Raw genomic sequence first — 19,841 nt, 5'->3', positions numbered from 1 at the left:
GTGTAGAATATGGATTGAATCTAGTCTGCAGAATGGGGGTAGATGTCCCCGGAAAATGACGTCTGAGCTGAGATTTGGGAAATATGTACTACTTGGGATGGAGGGTGAATTAAGCCTGGGATTTGACAAGCCACTGGAAGTGTGTGTACATTAACATCTGAGCAATCAGCAGAGAGCTTGCTTAGGTTTTGCTCTTAAGTTGGCAGCAGACTTAGCGAAGGGAGAAGGAGCCCATACTTGGGTAGACACAACCTCATCCACGTGGCATCTACATTCTTCCTTCAAATCGTCTCTTGACATCTGTTTTGGTTCGATGCAGCCAGTGAACTTTTCTCCTTTATTTATTTTACAACGTCAGTCAACTGGTCAACCCCCTCTTCAAAGCATGCTTCATCCCTAATGACTGGGTTGACTCCCTGACTTGTTTTCTTTGTCCCCACTTTCCCACTCTCTACCTCACCAGCTAGCCTCCTCCTTCACCGCACTGGCTCCCGTCTTCCCCCTCTCTCGTGTTGCTGGCTTACACACCTCTTCACAGACGTTAGGCTGCGACTGGCCACAGGAATAGAGACGAGCCATTCCTGGGTTGGGTGCTCCTGCGGTTACAGAGAGAAATGCAGATGGTGCGTGATTCTACATGGTTTTTTCCACCCTATACTACTATCTGAGTGGAGTCAAATCACGGTGAGATTTATCCAAATCTTTTCTCCTGTGGATTATCTTCACCTGGGAAATACGTGCTTGCAGAGATATTAATACAAGAGCTGTAGTTTTCTTCCTTTATCGGATTTCAGCCAAGCTAGCGGAGGTGTGACGCAGAGGCTGAAAGTAAATTTAATAGGAAACTTAGGTTTTGTTTCCCTGGCAACGTTAATTCCGTCTCCTTACAAATGGAAACGACACTGGAGGCCTTTGTTTCTGCATTCCCAGCTCTGCAGGGCAATGTGACATGCTGAGCGGTCTGGAAACAGTGCCCGATAATAGAATCCTGCAGCATTTACTCTAGTATCTTCCCTCACTGAATTTCGTACGACCTCGTGGGCATTCTGCGATAGCAGGGTATTCATCCCGTTTGCTAAGGGAAGCGGGACAGAAGAATAGTTGGTGCTGTGACTCTGTACATCCGGACACGCGTGTCAGCAGGGCACGTTGCGCTTGGCAGGGTCGCGGTGAGGCGTCTGGTGATTCGGGAACGACAGTGGCTGGGAAGTCAAGGTCCAAGTGGACAATGGTCCAGTAGTTCAGACACCGTGGGCTGGAGAACCGGTGTGTAAGAGCGGTGTTTTTACCTCTCACGGATTCAAATAATTTGCCTTCAAGAGGCTTTGGTAAAGCAGCCCAAGTGTCCCTCAGTAGATGAATGGATAAAGAATAAAGAAAAATTATATATTATATTATTATTATAATTATTATTATATATTATATTATAATAATTATATTTATATAATATATTATATATTATTATATTATATATTATATATATATTATGTATAATTAATATAATTATAGTATTATTATTTAATATTATATTATTATATTTTTATATTTATAAAATTTATAAAATTTATATTTATATAAATTTTATATAAATATATTTATATATAAATATTATATAAATTTATACAAATTATGTATAAATTTATATAAATATTATATAAATTATATAAATTAATATAAATTATGTATAAATTTATATAGATATTATATAAATTATATAAATTTATATATAAATATTATACAAATTATATAAATTTATATATAAATATTATATAAATATTATATAAATATTTATATAAAATTTATATTTATAAAATTTATAAAATACTTATAAAATATATTTTATTATTATATAGAGAATATAATATATACTATTATATATGGAATTATATTTATATATTATATTATATATATTATATAATTCTTATATATAATAATTATAAAATATATAATATGTATTATATATAGAATATTATTCGGCCATAAAAGGGAATGAAATCTTGCTACCTGCAACCACATTGATGAGCTAGAGGGTACAATGCTAAGCAAAGTAACCAGTCAGAGAAGGTCAAATACCATGCGATTTCACTCATAGGTGGAATCTAAGAAACAAACAAAAAAATGAACAAAGGCAAAAAAAAAAAAAAAAGGGAGAGACAAACCCAAACCCAGGCTCTTAAGGATGGAGAACAAAAAGCGTTGCCAGAGGGGGAGGGGGTGGGGCGATGGGTGAACGAGTGAAGGGGTTCAGGGCACCCTTATCTTGATGAGAACTGAGTAGTTTATGGAACTTGAATCATTATATTGTACACCTGAACCTAATATAATGTGTGTTCACTATACTGGAGTTAAAATGTAAAAACTTTGTATGAAAGGGCCTTGGTAAAATTCGGTTTCTTTTCTACATCTGGGCTTTCATGGACGCATTTCGGGGGGGGGGGGGGGCTCTAATGACAGGCTGCCGGGACTTAAATCTTGGCTCTCCCACTTACTAGCTTTGAGACTTGGGAAAACCTCTTGCTTTTCCCTGCCTCGGGTTTCTCATCCAGAAAACGGTCACCTAGTAGTTTAGGGCCGTAGAGATGGCTCAGTGAAGACATTTCACCGAAAAAGTGCTTAGAGCCCGGTAGCAGGTGCTAGACATAGAACTGCGAGGCTCGCTGACACATATGAGCCCTGGGAAGAGAGAGCACGTGTCAGATCTTTTTGAGTCCTTGAGAAAAATTTCACTAGAACTGATGGACTATAAATATTCCCCCCAAACTGATTCCATGGGAATTCGTCCTTATCTTGTAGCCGCTCCCTTAACCATGGGATGGGGCCGGGGCTTGAGATCATAGACGAGAAGCCGGAGCGGGAAGAGATGAAGGGGGAAAAGGAAAAGGAAGAAATGGGATAATATCGCATGACCTTGGAGCTGGATGGCAGCCTGGCACCCGCCACACCTCCTTCGTCTGCCCCCAACGCCCCCTCCCACCCCCCACCCCCCCACCCCAACAAGGTTTGCTCATTCCCAGTAACTGGAGATCCTGCTCGGAACCGTGAGCCGCTTTTGGCCTGGATCTCCAAGTACCGAGCCCGAAACCTAACACCTCATGTGACGTGACCCACAGGTGACCGCGCAGCGCTGCGTCCCGCAGGGAAGAACACAGTTAGCGCGGCCCCCGGTCACGCACGAGCCCAGGGTTTTGCGTGAGCGTGGAGACGTGCAGGAAGTTTTTATTTTCTCCCCCTTCAGGTTGAGCTCAGAAAAAAAAAAAAAAAAACCCAAAAAGGACCAAATCCCTGTTTTCATCTGTCTTTCTTCAACACTTACCTTGCAATTTTTAGAAAATTAGAGGGTACAGTATTCATGTCAGTCCCAACGAAGACTTACAGCCCAAATCAACTAGTCCCAGGCGGAGAACACACGCCACGGATTCTCTTTGTTTGCGGCCGAGGATAAATGTCACTTTCGCGACGTTGTAATTGCTGGCCCTCCGCCCCCCTCTGCCCGTGCACATTCTCGTGTTCCCGGGCCCATGGGAGTGTTGTGGCTGAATGCACGGTGCCCGTGCTTGGGGAGAAATGCTGTCCCGAGCACAGACATTTGAAAAAGCGTACTCAGCTCCCCGGGGGTTCGGTTCCCGGCCCCGCAGACATCGCCCAGCGCTTCCCTACTGTAGATGTCCCACTTCGTTCCTCAGCCCTAGCCGCCTTCGGGTTCTCCGTGCCTCCGGCCCTTGGCTCCTGCCGAAAGGCACCCCCGTCCCCACCATCGACAGTTAGCGAACTAAGTCTCCCAGCATGTGAGAGCCTTTCAGATATTCCTTTTGTCACCCTGCCTTCAGCCGGGTCTGCAAGGCCACAGCAGTTTGGGGAGAGGCCGAGAAGAGCAGAGAGAACCTCTCGTGCCGGCTCTGTCCGGAACCAGGGGTTTATTTTAGCTCATTTAGAGCTTCTCGGTGTTGGTTTCGTACTTTATAGGGCGTTCTGTCGCTGTTTTCTTCATAACCGTTTTGACTGAATGTCATTGGTATCCACAGCCGTGGCCAAGCCAGACTTCTTCATGTAAGAAGTCACATTTGTGAAATGGAAATACCATTATACATTATTAGCGTCCAATAAGAGCTTGTGATTAAGTCCCAGCGAGATTCGGGGACAGAGGAAAGAACGTATCAATCGATGTGTGTTTTTATTCTCTGATTACCCTCTTGCGAACCCTTTCAGGAATCACGAAGAAGGGAAGGAAATGGCATACAGGTGTTTTTTTTCCCTCTTTTTTCCCCCCTCCCTTTTCCTCTCAGTAAATACTGTTACATTGCTGCCTCTGGAGGCCGCAGGCCCCAACGAAATAAGGATGATCATTTGGATAAAAAGATTTCACACAGCGTTACTTTAGGGAGGAAGCTCTCCACTAAGACGAAATACCGATTGTTGTACAGAGATTGGTGGTTTATTTTTCAAGCGCCTAAAACAAAGCATAACCAGATTAGAGTATCGGACTGAGACACAGTTTTGTGGTCATATTCGTGGGCTGAAGCCCTTCTCGGAAGTGGTGCTACACTTCTACGAGATGTAGTTTTCTGCGATAGCTCGGTGAAGCCATTCTGGCATCCCGGTAGGTTTGTCTCGTACATTCTATCGTTTGGTCTTCCCAGAACATTGAGCCGTATCGCATAACAATTGTAGTACATTTCTTATGTCTCCCGTTTACACAAATAAGTGCCTTGCGTTGCTTATAACGATGGGACATTCAAGTTGGACCAACAAAGGAGTTGTTATGTTCTGCTTCTCTCTAAACAAGCTGGCGAACGGCTCGTAGTATCTTTAAAACACAATTACATGAATATCTTTTACCTTAGTGTGTTGTTGATGTTATTGGCATGTATCTCCAGCGTGACATTGGGCCTGTCATGCTCATTATCTGAGTTTGGTAATTATGAGCAGATTGCATGGAGAACGAATTTGGAGGTGGCTCAGGTCCTTAGTCCTTCTGATGGCCATATTTATCCCTCTGAGTAATTGCTTTGCACCCTTTGGTGGGGGAAAACAATAGCCAAGTGGAAATACCTATTTTGTAAATGACGGTGGGATTCTTTTTAAGGTTTTATTTTTAACTTTTAGTTTTTGAAAAGAGCACAGGAAGATCATCTACAATTGGGGCCAATATTTAATTGAAATGAAACTCTATCCACCGGGGCGATCGTTTCTTTAAGATCATGTCAAAACTCTTGTCCTTTCTCTCTCCTTTTCAGAGTCCCGCAGGATCCAAAGTTCTGCTGGCAGCCGCCCCGGTGCCCCGAGAGGGGCCCAGAGAGGGGCCAAGAGCAGGAGAGTCAAGGCAGGCTCCCTCCAGGGCTCACCCCTGTGCCGCCAGCTTTGAATACAGGGGCAATTCGATATGCTATTTGGCAAACAATACAATAGAATGTGCAAATGAACAGCCCTTTCTTTTCCATTATAAGAGTTGCTGGGCAACTGTTTTCTCTTGTGCACATAAACTTGATGTCAGTGTAATTTTGGCAAGCTTGCTTAGCTAATTAATGGTACTTATTAACAATCACAGATTTGTGTATTTGATCCCTGTATGGGCCGCTTAGCGTTCTTTTTTTCTGCAGTCCCAAATCTTGCAAATCTAAGGCCTTGATCACCAGTCTGGCCAGTTGAAGGGCTCTCGGAGAGTACCTGGCCGTTCCATCTTTGTCACGGGTAAAGTAGCTCAACTCATCTACCCAATGGTGGGCATCTCTTTGAATATGAAGAGGGCATTTCCTCAGGAGCGATTTCATTGCTACTCTAAATCTCTGTGGCCTATAATGAAATTGTCATCCCTGTTAAAATGTAAAGTGCACGATGTTCTATGCCCACAACCTTGAGTTGGAAATTGCACACATAACCTTGAGGTTGCATTGATTACACCGGCTGCCCTTATTTTTCATGGAACCCTGCCACTTGGGGCAGTGTGTGTGGGAGGGGACTTTGGACTTGAAGAACGCAGGCACTGTTTGGCCACTGACGTGCCTGGGTTGAATTCTGGCTACACCTCTTCATGGCTGGGAAAACATGGGCAAGTCTCAACTTTTTCAGTACCTAGAAATTGGGATCAGTAGTCAGTACCTGCCTCATAAGGCTCTCTTAAGAACTTAAAAAAAATTTTTTTAACGTTTTTATTTAGTTTTGAGGCAGAGACAGAGCATGAGCAGGGGAGGGGCAGAGAGAGAGGGAGACACAGAATCCGAAGCAGGCTCCAGGCTCTGAGCCGTCAGCACATAGCCCCATGCGGGGCTTGAACTCACGGACTGTGAGATCATGACCTGAGCCGAAGTCGGACGCTTAACCGACGGAGCCACCCAGGCGCCCCTGTCTTAAGAACTTTTAAAAGATAAACTGAGATGTATTAAAAATGTTGAGTTTATTTGAGCAAAAAATGATTTGAATTGCACGGTATCCAATCTAGCAGATAGAAAGAAGCTCTGAAGTGAATGACTTTTCAGGCAGAAGGGAGCAGGAAGAAGCCAGATTGGTTGGTTATTGCTAAATTGTCTTCCTTTAGGGGATAGTAGGAGTCTATCAGGCACATTATCTGACTAGTGCTGATCAGGTGATCCTCGACTGGTTTAAGATTTCATTCCTGGAAGAGCTGGAACTGTATTAAGTCAAGTCTCTGGTGACGTGGGGCTTAGCATAAGCAATTCCATTTGGGGCCTGCGGTCTTGTCTTTAATAGGACAAAACAAGATCATTCATGCAAAAGCACCCAGCACGGTGTTTTTAGTTTTCATGTGTTAGTTTCCATCTTTGGAAGGGAAAACGAGGATGTGGAAGACGAAACAATTTATAAAATGATCTTTTGGTGCTATGTCCGGGCTGATGAAATGTTACGGTCTGTATAGAGCTTGACTTTCTGCTGTTGAGAGTTGAGATTATCGGTTCAATAACACATTTAATGTATGAGGAACGCGTGGAAAAGAAGAGCCAGCATTGTTACACTCTCAGCCTTATTTGAGCCTTGTCGGCAAGAACCCCCACGCCCGATACGGCCTTCATAGTTTTGTCTGGCAACAGAACAAATCCGAAGACTCCTTGGCGTATGATGGATCACTGACCAACCGGAGGCTCACGGTGAGTCACGTGCTTCGCACCAAAGCTTTCCCATTGCGAAAAAGGAATAAGAAAATCTTAGTTCGCTGGGTTCTCGGGAGGGCTTGAGTACGATCATGCATATAAAACATTTCCCGATCCACAAAAGGCTTTGACACGTAAGTATGATTATTTTGATGATGGTGGTGATGATGAAAATGATTTTAGGTGGCTGAAGTGTTAAAGGACAAAAATGTTACGCAATCCCTTGAGAACAGTTCTAGGAGTGAATGCTGAAGTCCAGCGCGGACCCAGCTTTCCATCGTCCAGATCCGTATGATCAGTCACCTGCTGGCAGGGGGACTGTCCTGGAATCTGACTGATGGCACTCCTACTGTTGTACCCCCTGTCCTTGTTGGCCACAAGTGACATAAACTATTCAAACGCCGAGGAAGGACCAATTCCCCTCTTTGGATATCTTGGCCTTTATTCAGGGAAGGAGTCTTTCTCCTCAAGAAGTTGGAATCCACTCCCTGGCTCTCAAAAATAAATAAATGTAAAGTATTTTTAAAAAACGGTGGCGGGGGGTGTGGCGCCTGGATGGCTCGGTCGGTTAAGCGTCCGACTTCAGCTCAGGTCATGATCTCACGGTTCGTGGGTTCGAGCCCCGCGTCGGGCTCTGTGCTGACGGCTCAGATCCTAGAGCCTGCTTCGGATGCTGTGCCTCCCTCTCTCTCCGCCCTTCCCCTGCTCACGGTCTGTCTCTCCCTGTCTCTCCAAAATAAATACATGTAAAATATTAAAAAAAAAAATAAAAAGAACTTGGGATCCATTTCTTGACGAGGAATTTACGTGCCTTGTCGGGGGAAAAAAAAATCGATCTGCAAAGAAAGCCTGTCAAAGAAAACACTGACTCAGACTGCGTTATTCCTTCAGATTCGTTAATGAAAAGCAGCTGCCCCTCTTCACGGCTGCAGTGGGGTGAGGGGCCTCAGGGCACCCGTTTGGGATTGGGGGTGAAGTTCAGTGTCCCTCAAGTCAGTAAGGATTTTACATCTACCATTAGAACTTTCCTGTCTTGGGATGAGAAGAATGAGGCTTGAAGCATATTAAACCTCCCACCTACGTATCCAGACTGATTTCTTGCCATATCCCAGGTTTTAGTTTCTGTTTTAGGTATACACCATCAATTTCCTTTCCGGCTTGGGAATGTTCTTTGCGTGCCCCCACCTCAGGGCCTTTGTACATGTTATCTCTGGGTCTTGCACAGTCTCTTTCTCTTTCTTCCATCCCCCTATGGTTTCATAGGACTATAGCCCATATACCCGATAGTGTCCAATAACCATTGCAGAATGAAAAAGTAAATGAAGCTATGCCACTACTCTTCTTTCTAACGCTGCTTTGAGTTTTAACATTTTAATCGCTTATGGGCATTTTTATGCGATGGCATGCGATCCTTTTATAGCATGCAAGGGCCTGGGATCCTTAAGCCCTTCTTCAATGAGAGAAACCAGCTAGGCTTTCCCAATTAAATTGCCCATTCCCACGGGCAGGAGGAAGATTTGCCTTTGGGAATAGCTCTGGCTAAATGAAGGGAATTGGAGTCCTAGCACTGAGATAGCTAATTGGTGGGACTTACTTTCCATGCGTGAGCTGAGGATACAGCCCTGGGTAGTAAGCAACCAGTTGTCATTGTGTGTGTGTGTGTGCGTGTGTGTGTGTGTGTGTGTGTTTTACATTTTTATTTATTTATTTATAGAGCAGGGAAGGGGCAGAGAGAGAGGGTTAAAATCCCAAGCAGGCTCTGCACCGTCAGCGTAGACCCTGACCCCATGAGCCCTGAGATCAGGACCTGAGCTGAAATCAAGAGTCGGACGCTTAACTGACTGAGCCACCCAGGCGCCCCTTCATTGTTGTTAGCGCTCCCGTTCTCTTGTCTCAAACTGGAGCGTTTCCGAGGGGGGGGGGGTGGGACTTGTCTATCTGGGTAACTTCCAGATCCTACGGGACTTGCACAGAGGCCAGCATAGAGCGGGCTCTGGGTGGAAAATAATTTTGAATGAATGACTGGGTAAGTAGAGGCAGACACAACTAAATATCTTAGGTGTTTTGGTATACACATGGTCATGGATATAATACATATAATATATATGGATCCATTGTATGTTATATAGTTATGTTATTTACATGCGGTAGTGTGTGTGTGTGTGTGTGTGTGTGTAAAATCATATCCTCAAAACAGGCCTGAGAGACCACTAATACTCACGTTTACAGATGAAGAAAGAGAGACGTTAAATAACCTGTCCCAAGTTATACAGACGGGAAATGACAGAGTCCCTTTCGAACCTCTTAGTCTTCCGTTGGAAGCCTGTGCCTTCAACTGCCTCTAAAAAAAAAAAAAGTTTATTTATTTAGTTTGAGAGAGAGAGAGAACAAGAGAGCACTCATATGAAAGCATGCACACAAGTGGGATAGGGGCAGGGAGAGAGGGAGAGAATCCCAAGCAGCGTCTGCACCGTCAGCGCAGATCCTGACGTGGAGTTTGAACCCGTGAACTGTGAGGTCATGACCTGAGACAAGATCGGGATTCAGAAGCTTAACCGACTGGGCCACCCAGGTGCCCCTCTATTTGTTACCGATATTGCTTGTTTTATTTTATTTATTTATTTATTTATTTAATATTTTATTTATTTTTGAGACAGGGGGAGACAGAGCATGAACGGGGGAGGGGCAGAGAGAGAGGGAGACACAGAATCCAAAACAGGCTCCAGGCTCCGAGCGGTCAGCCCAGAGCCCGACGCGGGGCTCGAACTCACGGACCGCGAGATCGTGACCTGAGCCGCAGTCGGCCGCATCACCGACCGAGCCCCCCAGGCGCCCCGATATTGCCTGTTTTAAAAGGGTGTGGGATAGGGGACACGGTTGTCTGTTGTCATATGCACTTAGTCCATCAGGCTCTGCTAAAGGCAGGGTAGTTACCTAGACGCATTAATCAACAAAACTTGTCCCCACTCAAAAGTCACCTTTAGCCTGGGGGGCTCACTCGGTTAAGTATCCAACTGCGGCTCAGGTCATGATCGTGTGGTTCGTGGGTTGGAGCCCTGCGTCGGGCTCGGTGCTGACAGCTCAGAGCCTGAAGAAGCCTGCTCCGGATTCTGGGTCTCCCTCTCTCTCTGCCCCCTCCCCTGCTCATGCTCTGTTTCTCTCTGTCTCAAAAATTAAGAAAAAAAAAATTTTTTTTAAAGTTAGTGTTAACGAAATATTGACAAACAGGAAAGAGAAAAAGATCAGGCAAGGTGTATTTCACCTGAGGGCTGGCAAATGTTTATTTTTAACCGATTAAATATTAGCACATTGATCAGTGCTGTGGGGCCCGTCTACTTCTGGTTCTTGTGAAAGTGACTCTGCCATTGGAGCCACACAATCGTCACTTTAGCTCCTGGGCCCTCCGATTCTCACTTCATTAATTGGAAGCAGGAAGTATCAGCAGAGATCATTCACTGGGCATGCGGAGTGATAAAAAGCTGGTCAGTCTCCAACTGTTGTTTGTTTGTTTGTTTGTTTTTTACCCCATTAGGTTTGAAACCATTGGAAAGGAGACCATGCTGGAGCCTCTCTGCTACCTCCTTTCTCCCTCCACCTGGCCAGCTGTTCCCGGAGGAGCAAGCTCCTGGGATTGGGATTTGTGGGTTTGTGAAGTAGGGGGCCCCGTGGGGGGAGGGAGGAAAGAGAGGGTAGCCGTCCACGGTTGGGACGGTGACAGTGAGAGTACTTTACGGGCAGCTACTTTTAACTCATGGTCCCACATCAGCCAGCACAGAGTCACGGACCGTGGGCGGCAGGAAAGCGTGGGCGTGGGGGGGAGGCTGAGGCCAACGCTGACCACAGGCTCCTCAGGTTGAACCTAAAGAAACTGTATTTAGTTAGACCCAGCACACTTAGCTAATGCAGACTCCTGGGCCCTGCACTTAGGGTCCTTAAGTATTACAGCTCCCGGCAGGTGCAGACAGATGCCTGGTCCAGGACGACTCTGAGGAAGTGATGGTAATGGAAGGAGCAAGGGCAAAGGAAATACTGAATGGTGTAGGCGGCCAGAAACAGAGCTCCAGAGCCCTCGACTCGTCCCCCTGGAAGCTCTACTGTGTCCCTTCTGCCCAGAGTCCCCACAGCTCATGTAGGTCAGATCCCTGAGAACAGATGTGACTGAGCCACAAAAGAAAAAAAAAAGGCTAAATTTAGCAGGACATCATCAAACCCTTTCGTTTGATGAGTAATATTTGCCTAGTGCTTTGACGCTTTTGAAAGAAACACGAAATCAGAGGGTAAATGACTGGGACAGTACACAAAGCAGGTAGCTGGCCAGCAGGGCTTTAAGATAATCCTGAATCGAAGCAACTATGTCAAAAGCACAAGCAGGGTGTTGAAAAGGCTTTCGTAATTTATTTAGAAAGGATCTCATGTTCTTAGGAAAGGACTACGTTTTTCTTGCTAGAGGTGAGCAAACGCTTGGGTTCATGGCCATTAGATCAGACGTAATTAATAGAATGCTAACTCATTATTTCTGAAACCAAATCCCCCAGGTGCTGAGGGCAAGGCAGGAAGTAAAAAGCCACTCAAGCAAGAGACCGTGGCTTATTAACCACACTTCCTGTGATGAAACACTATCATTTCTTCTCTTTGCTTTAAATTTGTATCGCAATGAATGGTTTATAACACACCTTTCTATCGAAACGGACAGCTTTGAGTATTTCAAGGTAGAGAAGAATGGGTATTAACATCCCCATTTGTAGAGGAAGATATGGGGACTGAGGCTCCCACGCTCAGAATGAGCACTTCATTTCCTCTCCTCTTTCCAAACCTAGTCTTCGCCCCTCACGTTATGATTGCTTCAAACTGGATAAAATGGGAATAAGCAGACTGATCACTAAGAGAGTCTGCCCAGCTTTCATCCAGGCTGTCTCCTGGTAGGGTTTCCTGCTGGTTTGGGGGACCACCATGAAGATGGGGGGCACAGGGAGTCCTATTAGGGAGTTCTGTGACATGGCTTATCAAGGATTATACAGTCACTGACGAGCACTGAGCACTTGCTGGTACTGTGCTGAGACCTTTTCATGTATTAGCGTCATGATGATCTGTGAAGTTGGTATTATTATAAGTCATTCTACAGATAAGGACACAGAGGCACGGATATGAAGCCACCTTTCCAAGGTCACACAGTAGTTGTAAACCCATCTAGATCTGTACTTGTGGGCCGAATGCTAATACTTTGTCGCTAACTTTGTTGTCAGTGGCATTCCTAGCAGTTTGAGTGAATTTATAAGAACAGTGAATGCAGCAGAGAAAGAGCATGCTCAGAGTCAGGACACCTGAGTTCCGGTCCCAACCGTGCGACTGCCTGGCTGTGTATCTAGGGCTCCCTTTACTCATCCGCAAAACTAAGGTTTGAGTCCACGTATTCTCTGTGGTTCTTCACAGATCTAATGGGGCATATTCGATTAAAGACTGTCCTATTTGAGTCTTCACTTCCCAAACTAGAGTCTGAAGATATTCTCCGAGCTCCTGCAACTCTGAAAAGTTACACTAGTTACTTTAGAAAGACTAAGTTTGTAAGAACTCTTGTATTTAGTGGCTGAGCTTTGCAAAGCTCCTAGAATGTTAAAAATTCGTATTTCCGGGGGCGCCTGGGGGACTCGGTCGGTTGAGCGTCCGACTTCGGCTCAGGTCATGATCTCGCGGTCCGTGAGTTCGAGCCCCGCGTGGGGCTCTGTGCTGACAGCTCGGAGCCTGGAACCTACTTCGGATTCTGTGTCTCCCTCTCTCTCTGCCCCTCCTTTCCTCGTGCTCTGTCTCTCTCTGTCTCAAAAATAAATAAAACATTTAAAAAAAATTTTTTTTAATTCATATTTCGATGCTGCCACATGGGCTTGCGTTGATGTTGACATCTAGCGTCCAGTGACTCCTCATGGCAGTTCTGAGAGGTGAGTGGGCGACTGTGGGGTCAAGGCGGGGAAGGACAGCATTCCCACCTCTCAAACACCTCTCTTTTGATGGCTTTTAGCGGCTGAAAAACCACTTTCACAGATCACAGGAGCTCATTTAATCGTCCTAACACCCTGTGAAGTAGGTGTTAGCCTTCTCATGTTACAGATGAAGAAATTAACCCCAGAAAGCCGCATGCCTTGACTAAACTCTAAACACTCACAAATAATGACTGGGGCCCCGCACCTCATCTTTTGACTCTGAATCTAGATATATTTCCGTTGAGTCTTGTAAGGACCGCAGCATCGTGTAGCCGGCAGGGCTGGGGAGTGGCTGTTCGATTCACGACGCCAACCCTTAGCATCCCTGTGGTCTTGGGTGAGTCAACCAGACCCTATGTGTCTCCCCTGTGGTCTTGGGTGAGTCAACCAGACCCTATGTGTCTCATCTGTGAAATGGGTTAATGATACTCACCATGCAATGGTAATGGCTTAGAAATATGTTCAATTCAAATACATACATTCAAAATCACTTAGTAGCGGACCTGGTGCAAAGCAGATATTCAAAAGTCACTATTATTTCCATTTTTCCATGTTTGAAAACTTCATATCTTCTTTTGCTTCCAAGAAGTTGACAGTGCAGTCACTGAAGCCTATGGTGTTGTTATGCAAATAAGGAACCAGTTAGTTTTCCTATGGAAATAATTTTTTTTTTTTGTCAGTGAAGGGCAAAGATGAAGATAAATTAGGAATTTGAAAAATTGTCCATTTAACACATGAGAATAATCTGGGGCCGCAGGGTTACAGTTTTCTTGCTATTTAAGTCTCTTCATTCTTTTGGCCCCTAAATCTCACTTCGCATCTTTTAAACTCACCTTTAAGGGGCGCGTGGGTGGTTCAGTCGGTTGAGCGTCTGACTTCGGCTCAGGTCATGGCCTCGAGGTTCGTGAGTTCGAGCCCCGCGTCGGGCTCTGTGCTAACGAACAGCTCAGGGCCTGCAGCCTGCTTCGGATTCTGTGTCTCCCTCTCTCTCTCTCCCCCTCCGCCTCCCCTGCTCATGCTCTGTCTCTCTCTGTCTCTCAAAAATAAATAAATAAATGTTAAAAAAAACAACAAAAACCTCAGCTTTAAAAAGCGAACTCACAAATGATATAATGTATTAATCAGGCTGCCCCCTCAGGCATTATGCTCAGAAAAGTAAACTCTAATGGAAAATCAAGCATTGGAAAATCTATATTCAGCATATGCAGCTGTGTCCATGGTGAAACATTTACCCATTCTCAATTTACGGTGGAATAGGCAAAAGGCTAGTGTCCAGAGAGAATAAACAAGCCTCTAAGCTAGACTTTTCCATTTTTTATTACTATTCATGTACATTTATTTAAAAAAAAAAACATTTATTTTAACCACCGTTATTTATTTTTCAGCTCCAGAAGGTTGGTGCCCTGCTGATGATCACCGTTAGTTTCTGGTATTTCTTGACCTATTGTGTGTGGAAGGCTCTTTGCATTATCCCATTGAATCCGTCTGACCCTGCAGCGAAGCGTGAAGAGCCTCACAGTGCTGGCTGACTCTAGAGTCTGTGTTCTCTCCTCCACCTTCCGGCCTCCGGGATTCCCTGAGGCTCTTTGTCAGGACCCGTGGTGGAGAAAAACATGCGATTGGCTTGTCAGCAATTTCAAGACCCTGCCAACCGAGACAATCTTCCCTGAAAGGAGAAGAGGAGGGTACACTGGCCAGAGGAATTCTCCAGTTGCAGACAGGCATATGGCGCGATGCTAGGCTGGAACCGAGGCCCCTGCACTGAGTCTGATTCTAGCCCCATAGCCTTTGGGGGCTTTGGGTACATTCTAAACTCTTTCAGAGCCTTAGTTTCCCCTTGCATTGAAACCAAGATCTTTCCAGCTTCAGGATCCTATGGTCTAAAACGAGTTTTCTTAAATGAGTTTTCTAGCTAGGCTAAAACAATTCGGGCTTGGCAACAGTTACGTGAAGTCCACTAGGTTTTGAAGAGCTCAATTTTGGTTATGGGTAATAATGGGTTTAACCAAAAGCAGGAACGACGAGAGATGGGTGGCTGAAACCGTCATTTACTCCTCTCCCCAGAAAAAGGATTGGCTGCTCGTCAGACAAAATTTAGTTTCTAAGCAGCACACCAGAAAAACCGGATGCGTCTGGTATCATAGAAGGGGCAACTGCCTTGGGATTCTTGTTCCCCTGCCATCATCAGATTCCCATGGTCCCAGTGGGCATAGCCTTAGAGTTGAGCTGGGAGTCATAAAGCAGGGATCGTCACCTGGCTTCAAGCGGAGGTACCTCCTACCAAGTAACCAGTAAGCGGCATGGATAGTTATGGTGCTCGCAGGCAGAGGAGGGAATAATCAGGCCATTATGAAGATGCTGCAGAAGGTTAGAGGGCGTTCCGGAGAGGTGACCGGAAGACTGGACCTTCTTTGAAGACTGAGTCGGACCCAAGTAAAGGAAGGAGCGTTGGTGGCTAGGGGGACAGAAGGAGAGAGGGGACATACTGCAGCTGGAGAAAAAAGAACAATCCAGGTTACCACAGGCAGCGGAGATACGGAGGTCGTCTGGATCAGGTCCAGGGTTTGTAGGTGCTAAAGACACGCGGAGTTGTGACGAGGGAACCAGATGAAAAATGTCAGGGCCACCCAGTTTTTCTTTTGTCGAGTGAAATTTGGTCACTGACAAAGAAGGTAATAACCAATTGGTTATCAACTTGCTTTTGAAGAATAGTCATTGCAAAGGGACAACTCTGGCAAGGGTGACCTTGGTATCGTCATAGGCATGTGCTTGTCTTAGCCTAGTTGGCTAATGTGAAGGTCTCCATAGAACATAATGCCATTGAAGGTGTGGTGGCAGTTGAGTCTTGGATTTCTTTTAACATCAGCTGCCTCCATCGATTCGTCGCAACGAATCCATACTCTCCTTCTTGAGCTCAATGATCTCAGAGTACGGGCCATACTACTGAGTGAGCTGTTTGATGCAATTTTCACGTCTAGAAGTGTTTTGCGATGAATACTTCCCATTGGGTATAGGGCACTCCACTGGGTCATATCGTTCACCCACAGGCAATGACAAAGGTCCACTGTAGCTCTGCGAGCTGCTCTGCAGGTAGGTCCTAGCACAATTTCAACCTCTCCCAAGGCCGCTTGTGCATCCCAGCCATAAAATAGTCTGCACGTAAGATACTATTTTCCGAGTCTCTCTAATGTCACAAGGATGATTTGTCACGGTAAAGGCTATCAACACCCAAGTAAGTTATGACAAGGCCTCTTCGGGCTTTAGTTCGAGGTCTTCGTTAACATTAATGTTCTTATTTTGTCATAGCCAACATTTTCTAACTCGAGACCAGTTAATTTCAGGAATAATCTATGTCTGTGCAAATCTGCCTAGCTGAGGAGAACTTCTGACATCAGTCATCAGTACCTTACGGAGCACTTTTCTCATACCTATTCCTGTCATATAAGATGCTAAAGTAGTATTTTTAGAGCTTGAGAATTGCTCTTGGGAGTCAAAACACGTAGTTAAGGGAATAATCCTCTATTGCTTCCTCCCTCCCTCCCTTCAACTGCAACAACATTGAGCATGTGTATATATTTTAGCAAGCAAGAGCTGGGGAATCTGAGACAGATTATCTCCAAATCTCTGCCTTCAAGGAATGCAGAGCCTAAGAGAGTTAGATCTCAAGAAATAACTCTGTGGGCCGCATGTCCGCTGAGTTACCCTGTCCATCAAGAGTCAAGAGCGATTCAAATCCTAACCTAGAAGTAATGGTAGCCTTGAGTCCCTTCCGGGCCTTTCAAAATAATTTTTTATGGAGGGAGGGAGGTAGAAGGAGTAGGAGGAGGGTTAGGACAATACTGACATTCTCCCTTTTCACCTCTGGCTGCATCTTACGGTTCCATATGTCACGTTCCTGCATCACATTGCCTGAAGTGTGGACCCTAACTTCAACCGCCCGAAACTTCGCACCTACAAGACAGTTGTTTGCGTGGTGGACTTTATTGAACATTTGAGATGATTGGAGGGATTTCACACTGTCCATTGCTTGCCTCCACCTCTATATACACCCGATTTCCTCACTGGTTTGGTCTTTCCACTTTAACGCAGAAGAGAGAAACTTGAAAGAATTGTAGACGGTGAAGGACAAAATGAAGTGTGAAGGATGAATAGGCAGCGGCCAGGTTGGGGGGTGCTTGGCAGCGGTGAGGGGGCTTTCTTTTCCTGTAATCAGGCAAAGCCTTCCATCTCCTGTAGCTCTCTGCTCCACGATCTCCTAACCATGGACTCTGCATTGTGTCTGCTCAACCCGGGCCACCTACTCACGCCTCACGCTTCAGTGGTACCAAAGAACAGTAGAGGCTGAAATTTTCTCGTTCTCTCCCAGCCCCAACCCAGTCCCTGAACAGGGAAGGGAGCACTATAAAGATTCACTGATATTGAATTATGTCACTTTCTTTATTTTTTTATATTGCATATGATTTATTGTCCAATTGGTTTCCATACAACACTCAGTGCTCATCCCAACAGGTGCCCTCCTCAATGCCCATCACCCTCTTTCCCCTCTCCCCCACCCCCCATCAACCCTCAGTTCGTTCTCAGTATTTAAGAGTCTCTTATGGGGGCGCCTGGGTGGCGCAGTCGGTTAAGCGTCCGACTTCAGCCAGGTCACGATCTCGCGGTCCGTGAGTTCGAGCCCCGCGTCAGGCTCTGGGCTGATGGCTCAGAGCCTGGAGCCTGTTTCCGATTCTGTGTCTCCCTCTCTCTCTGCCCCTCCCCCATTAATGCTCTGTGTCTCTCTGTCCCAAAAATAAACAAACGTTGAAAAAAAAAATTAAAACAAAAAAGAGTCTCTTATGGTTTGCCTCCTCCCTCTCTGTAACTTTTTCTCCCCTTCCCCTCCCCGCTGGTCTTCTGTTAAGTTTCTCAGGATCCACATATGAGTGAAAACATATGGTATCTGTCTTCCTCTGCCTGACTTATTTCACTTAGCATAATACCCTCCAGTTCCATCCACGTTGCTACAAATGGCCAGATTTCATTCTTTCTCATTGCCAAGGAGTATCCCATTGCATACGTAAACCACATCTTCTTTATCCATTTATCAGTTAATGGACATTTAGGCTCTTTCCATAATTTGGCTATTGTTGAAAGTGCTGCTATAAACATTGGGGTACAAGTGCCCCTATGCATCAGCACTCCCGTATCCCTTGGGTAAATTCCTAGCAGTGCTGTTGCTGGGTCATAGGGTAGATCTATTCTTAATTTTCTGAGGACACTCTCCACTGTTTTCCAGAGCGACTGCACCAGTTTAAATGTTATAGTTTCCCCTCTCTAATGGCAACACAGTTCAGCCTATCCCCACCCTTCATCCGGGTGCTCTTACACTCTCTTAAAATAAATAATGGATTCTTTACTTCCCATCTTAAGCTGTGACTCTAAAAGTAAATAAATAGCCATGTTGCATACCAAGCGCCATCTTCAATGGCTCCTGAAAAACTCACTTCTAAATAACAACAAAAAAATATTGAATACCTAATTTGGTCACTGTTAAAACACTGTTATTTTGTTGAGATGTAGTCAAGAGATACTCATTCACCTCTTAACAATGGTGAGGGTAACTTTAAGTTAAAAAAAAAAAGATGAAGGAGTCTTGTTCTATAGAAATTAACATACCAAAAGAAACTTGTTTTCTGAAGTTAATCTTATAGATCAAAATGACAGCATTACAAAGTCAAAGCAACGAGAGAGAAAAATCAAGACTTGAAGAGTTGGCCATTTGAGAATGAAATAATAATGGAAGCATACAGATCATTTCTTAATCTTATTTTAGCCTTCAGGTTGAAACTTCGTAGAACTGGCGGAGTGCTAGGTACTCCCTTGAAAGTTGTGTTTTCACATAATCCGATTTATTCCATAAGGGGAAATGTTTCTCAAGAGTAAAATGGCCAAGTTGAAGAAAACTAAAGGTCTTGGGAACACATTTTAGTGTGTTATTGAAAGTTGTTTGTAACTCTAAGCTATGGTAGGTTGTTTCTAAAGATGACCATCATAAGTCCCTTCCTCCTCTGCACCTATCTGCCATTTCCATGTCATGAGATAAAGTCAGATTTCCCTCCCCTTGAATTTGGGCTGGCCTTAAGTTCTTGTTTGGCCAACAGAATGAGGTAGAAATGAAAACACAGCACGTCCAAGGTCATAGAAAGTCTTGCAGCTTGCACTTGAGTCTCATGGAACATTCTTCTTGAGATGCTCTTGGAACCCATCGGCCATGCCGTGAGAAGTCTAAGCCACACTAAAAGACCACATACACAGCTCTAGGGGACCGCTTCCGCTGAAGTTCCAACCAACAGTTGGCCATGTGATTCGGCAATCTTGGCTGTTGAGTCCACTGGAGCCTCCTGATGACTCCAGCCTCGTCTACCATCTGATAGAATATACAAGGGAGACCTTGAGCAAGAACCATCCAGTTGAGCCTAGTCAATGTACAGAGCCATGAGAGATAATAGTAAAGTGTTGCTTTAAGCCGTGGAATTTTTGGATGGTTTGTAATAGAGCACTACATAACAAGAACAGAAGTAAGAATATTATGAATAATTAATTTGTTCTTTCTTTTCAACACTTGGCACAGTCTTTTGGAACCAGGTCCTACGCTGGGTGCTGGGAATTCAAAGATGAATGAGATAGAAGATGTAAAGCCCAATACGTTTGCTGAAGCAACCCCTCGTTGGCGAGACAGACTGATGAACAGAAGAATATTACATGGGACAAGGAGTGGTATTAC

The sequence above is a fragment of the Prionailurus bengalensis genome, chromosome E4, assembly GCF_016509475.1.
Source record: "Prionailurus bengalensis isolate Pbe53 chromosome E4, Fcat_Pben_1.1_paternal_pri, whole genome shotgun sequence".
NCBI classification, from domain to species: Eukaryota; Metazoa; Chordata; class Mammalia; order Carnivora; family Felidae; genus Prionailurus; species Prionailurus bengalensis.
Note: the sequence above shows the minus strand (reverse complement) of the source record.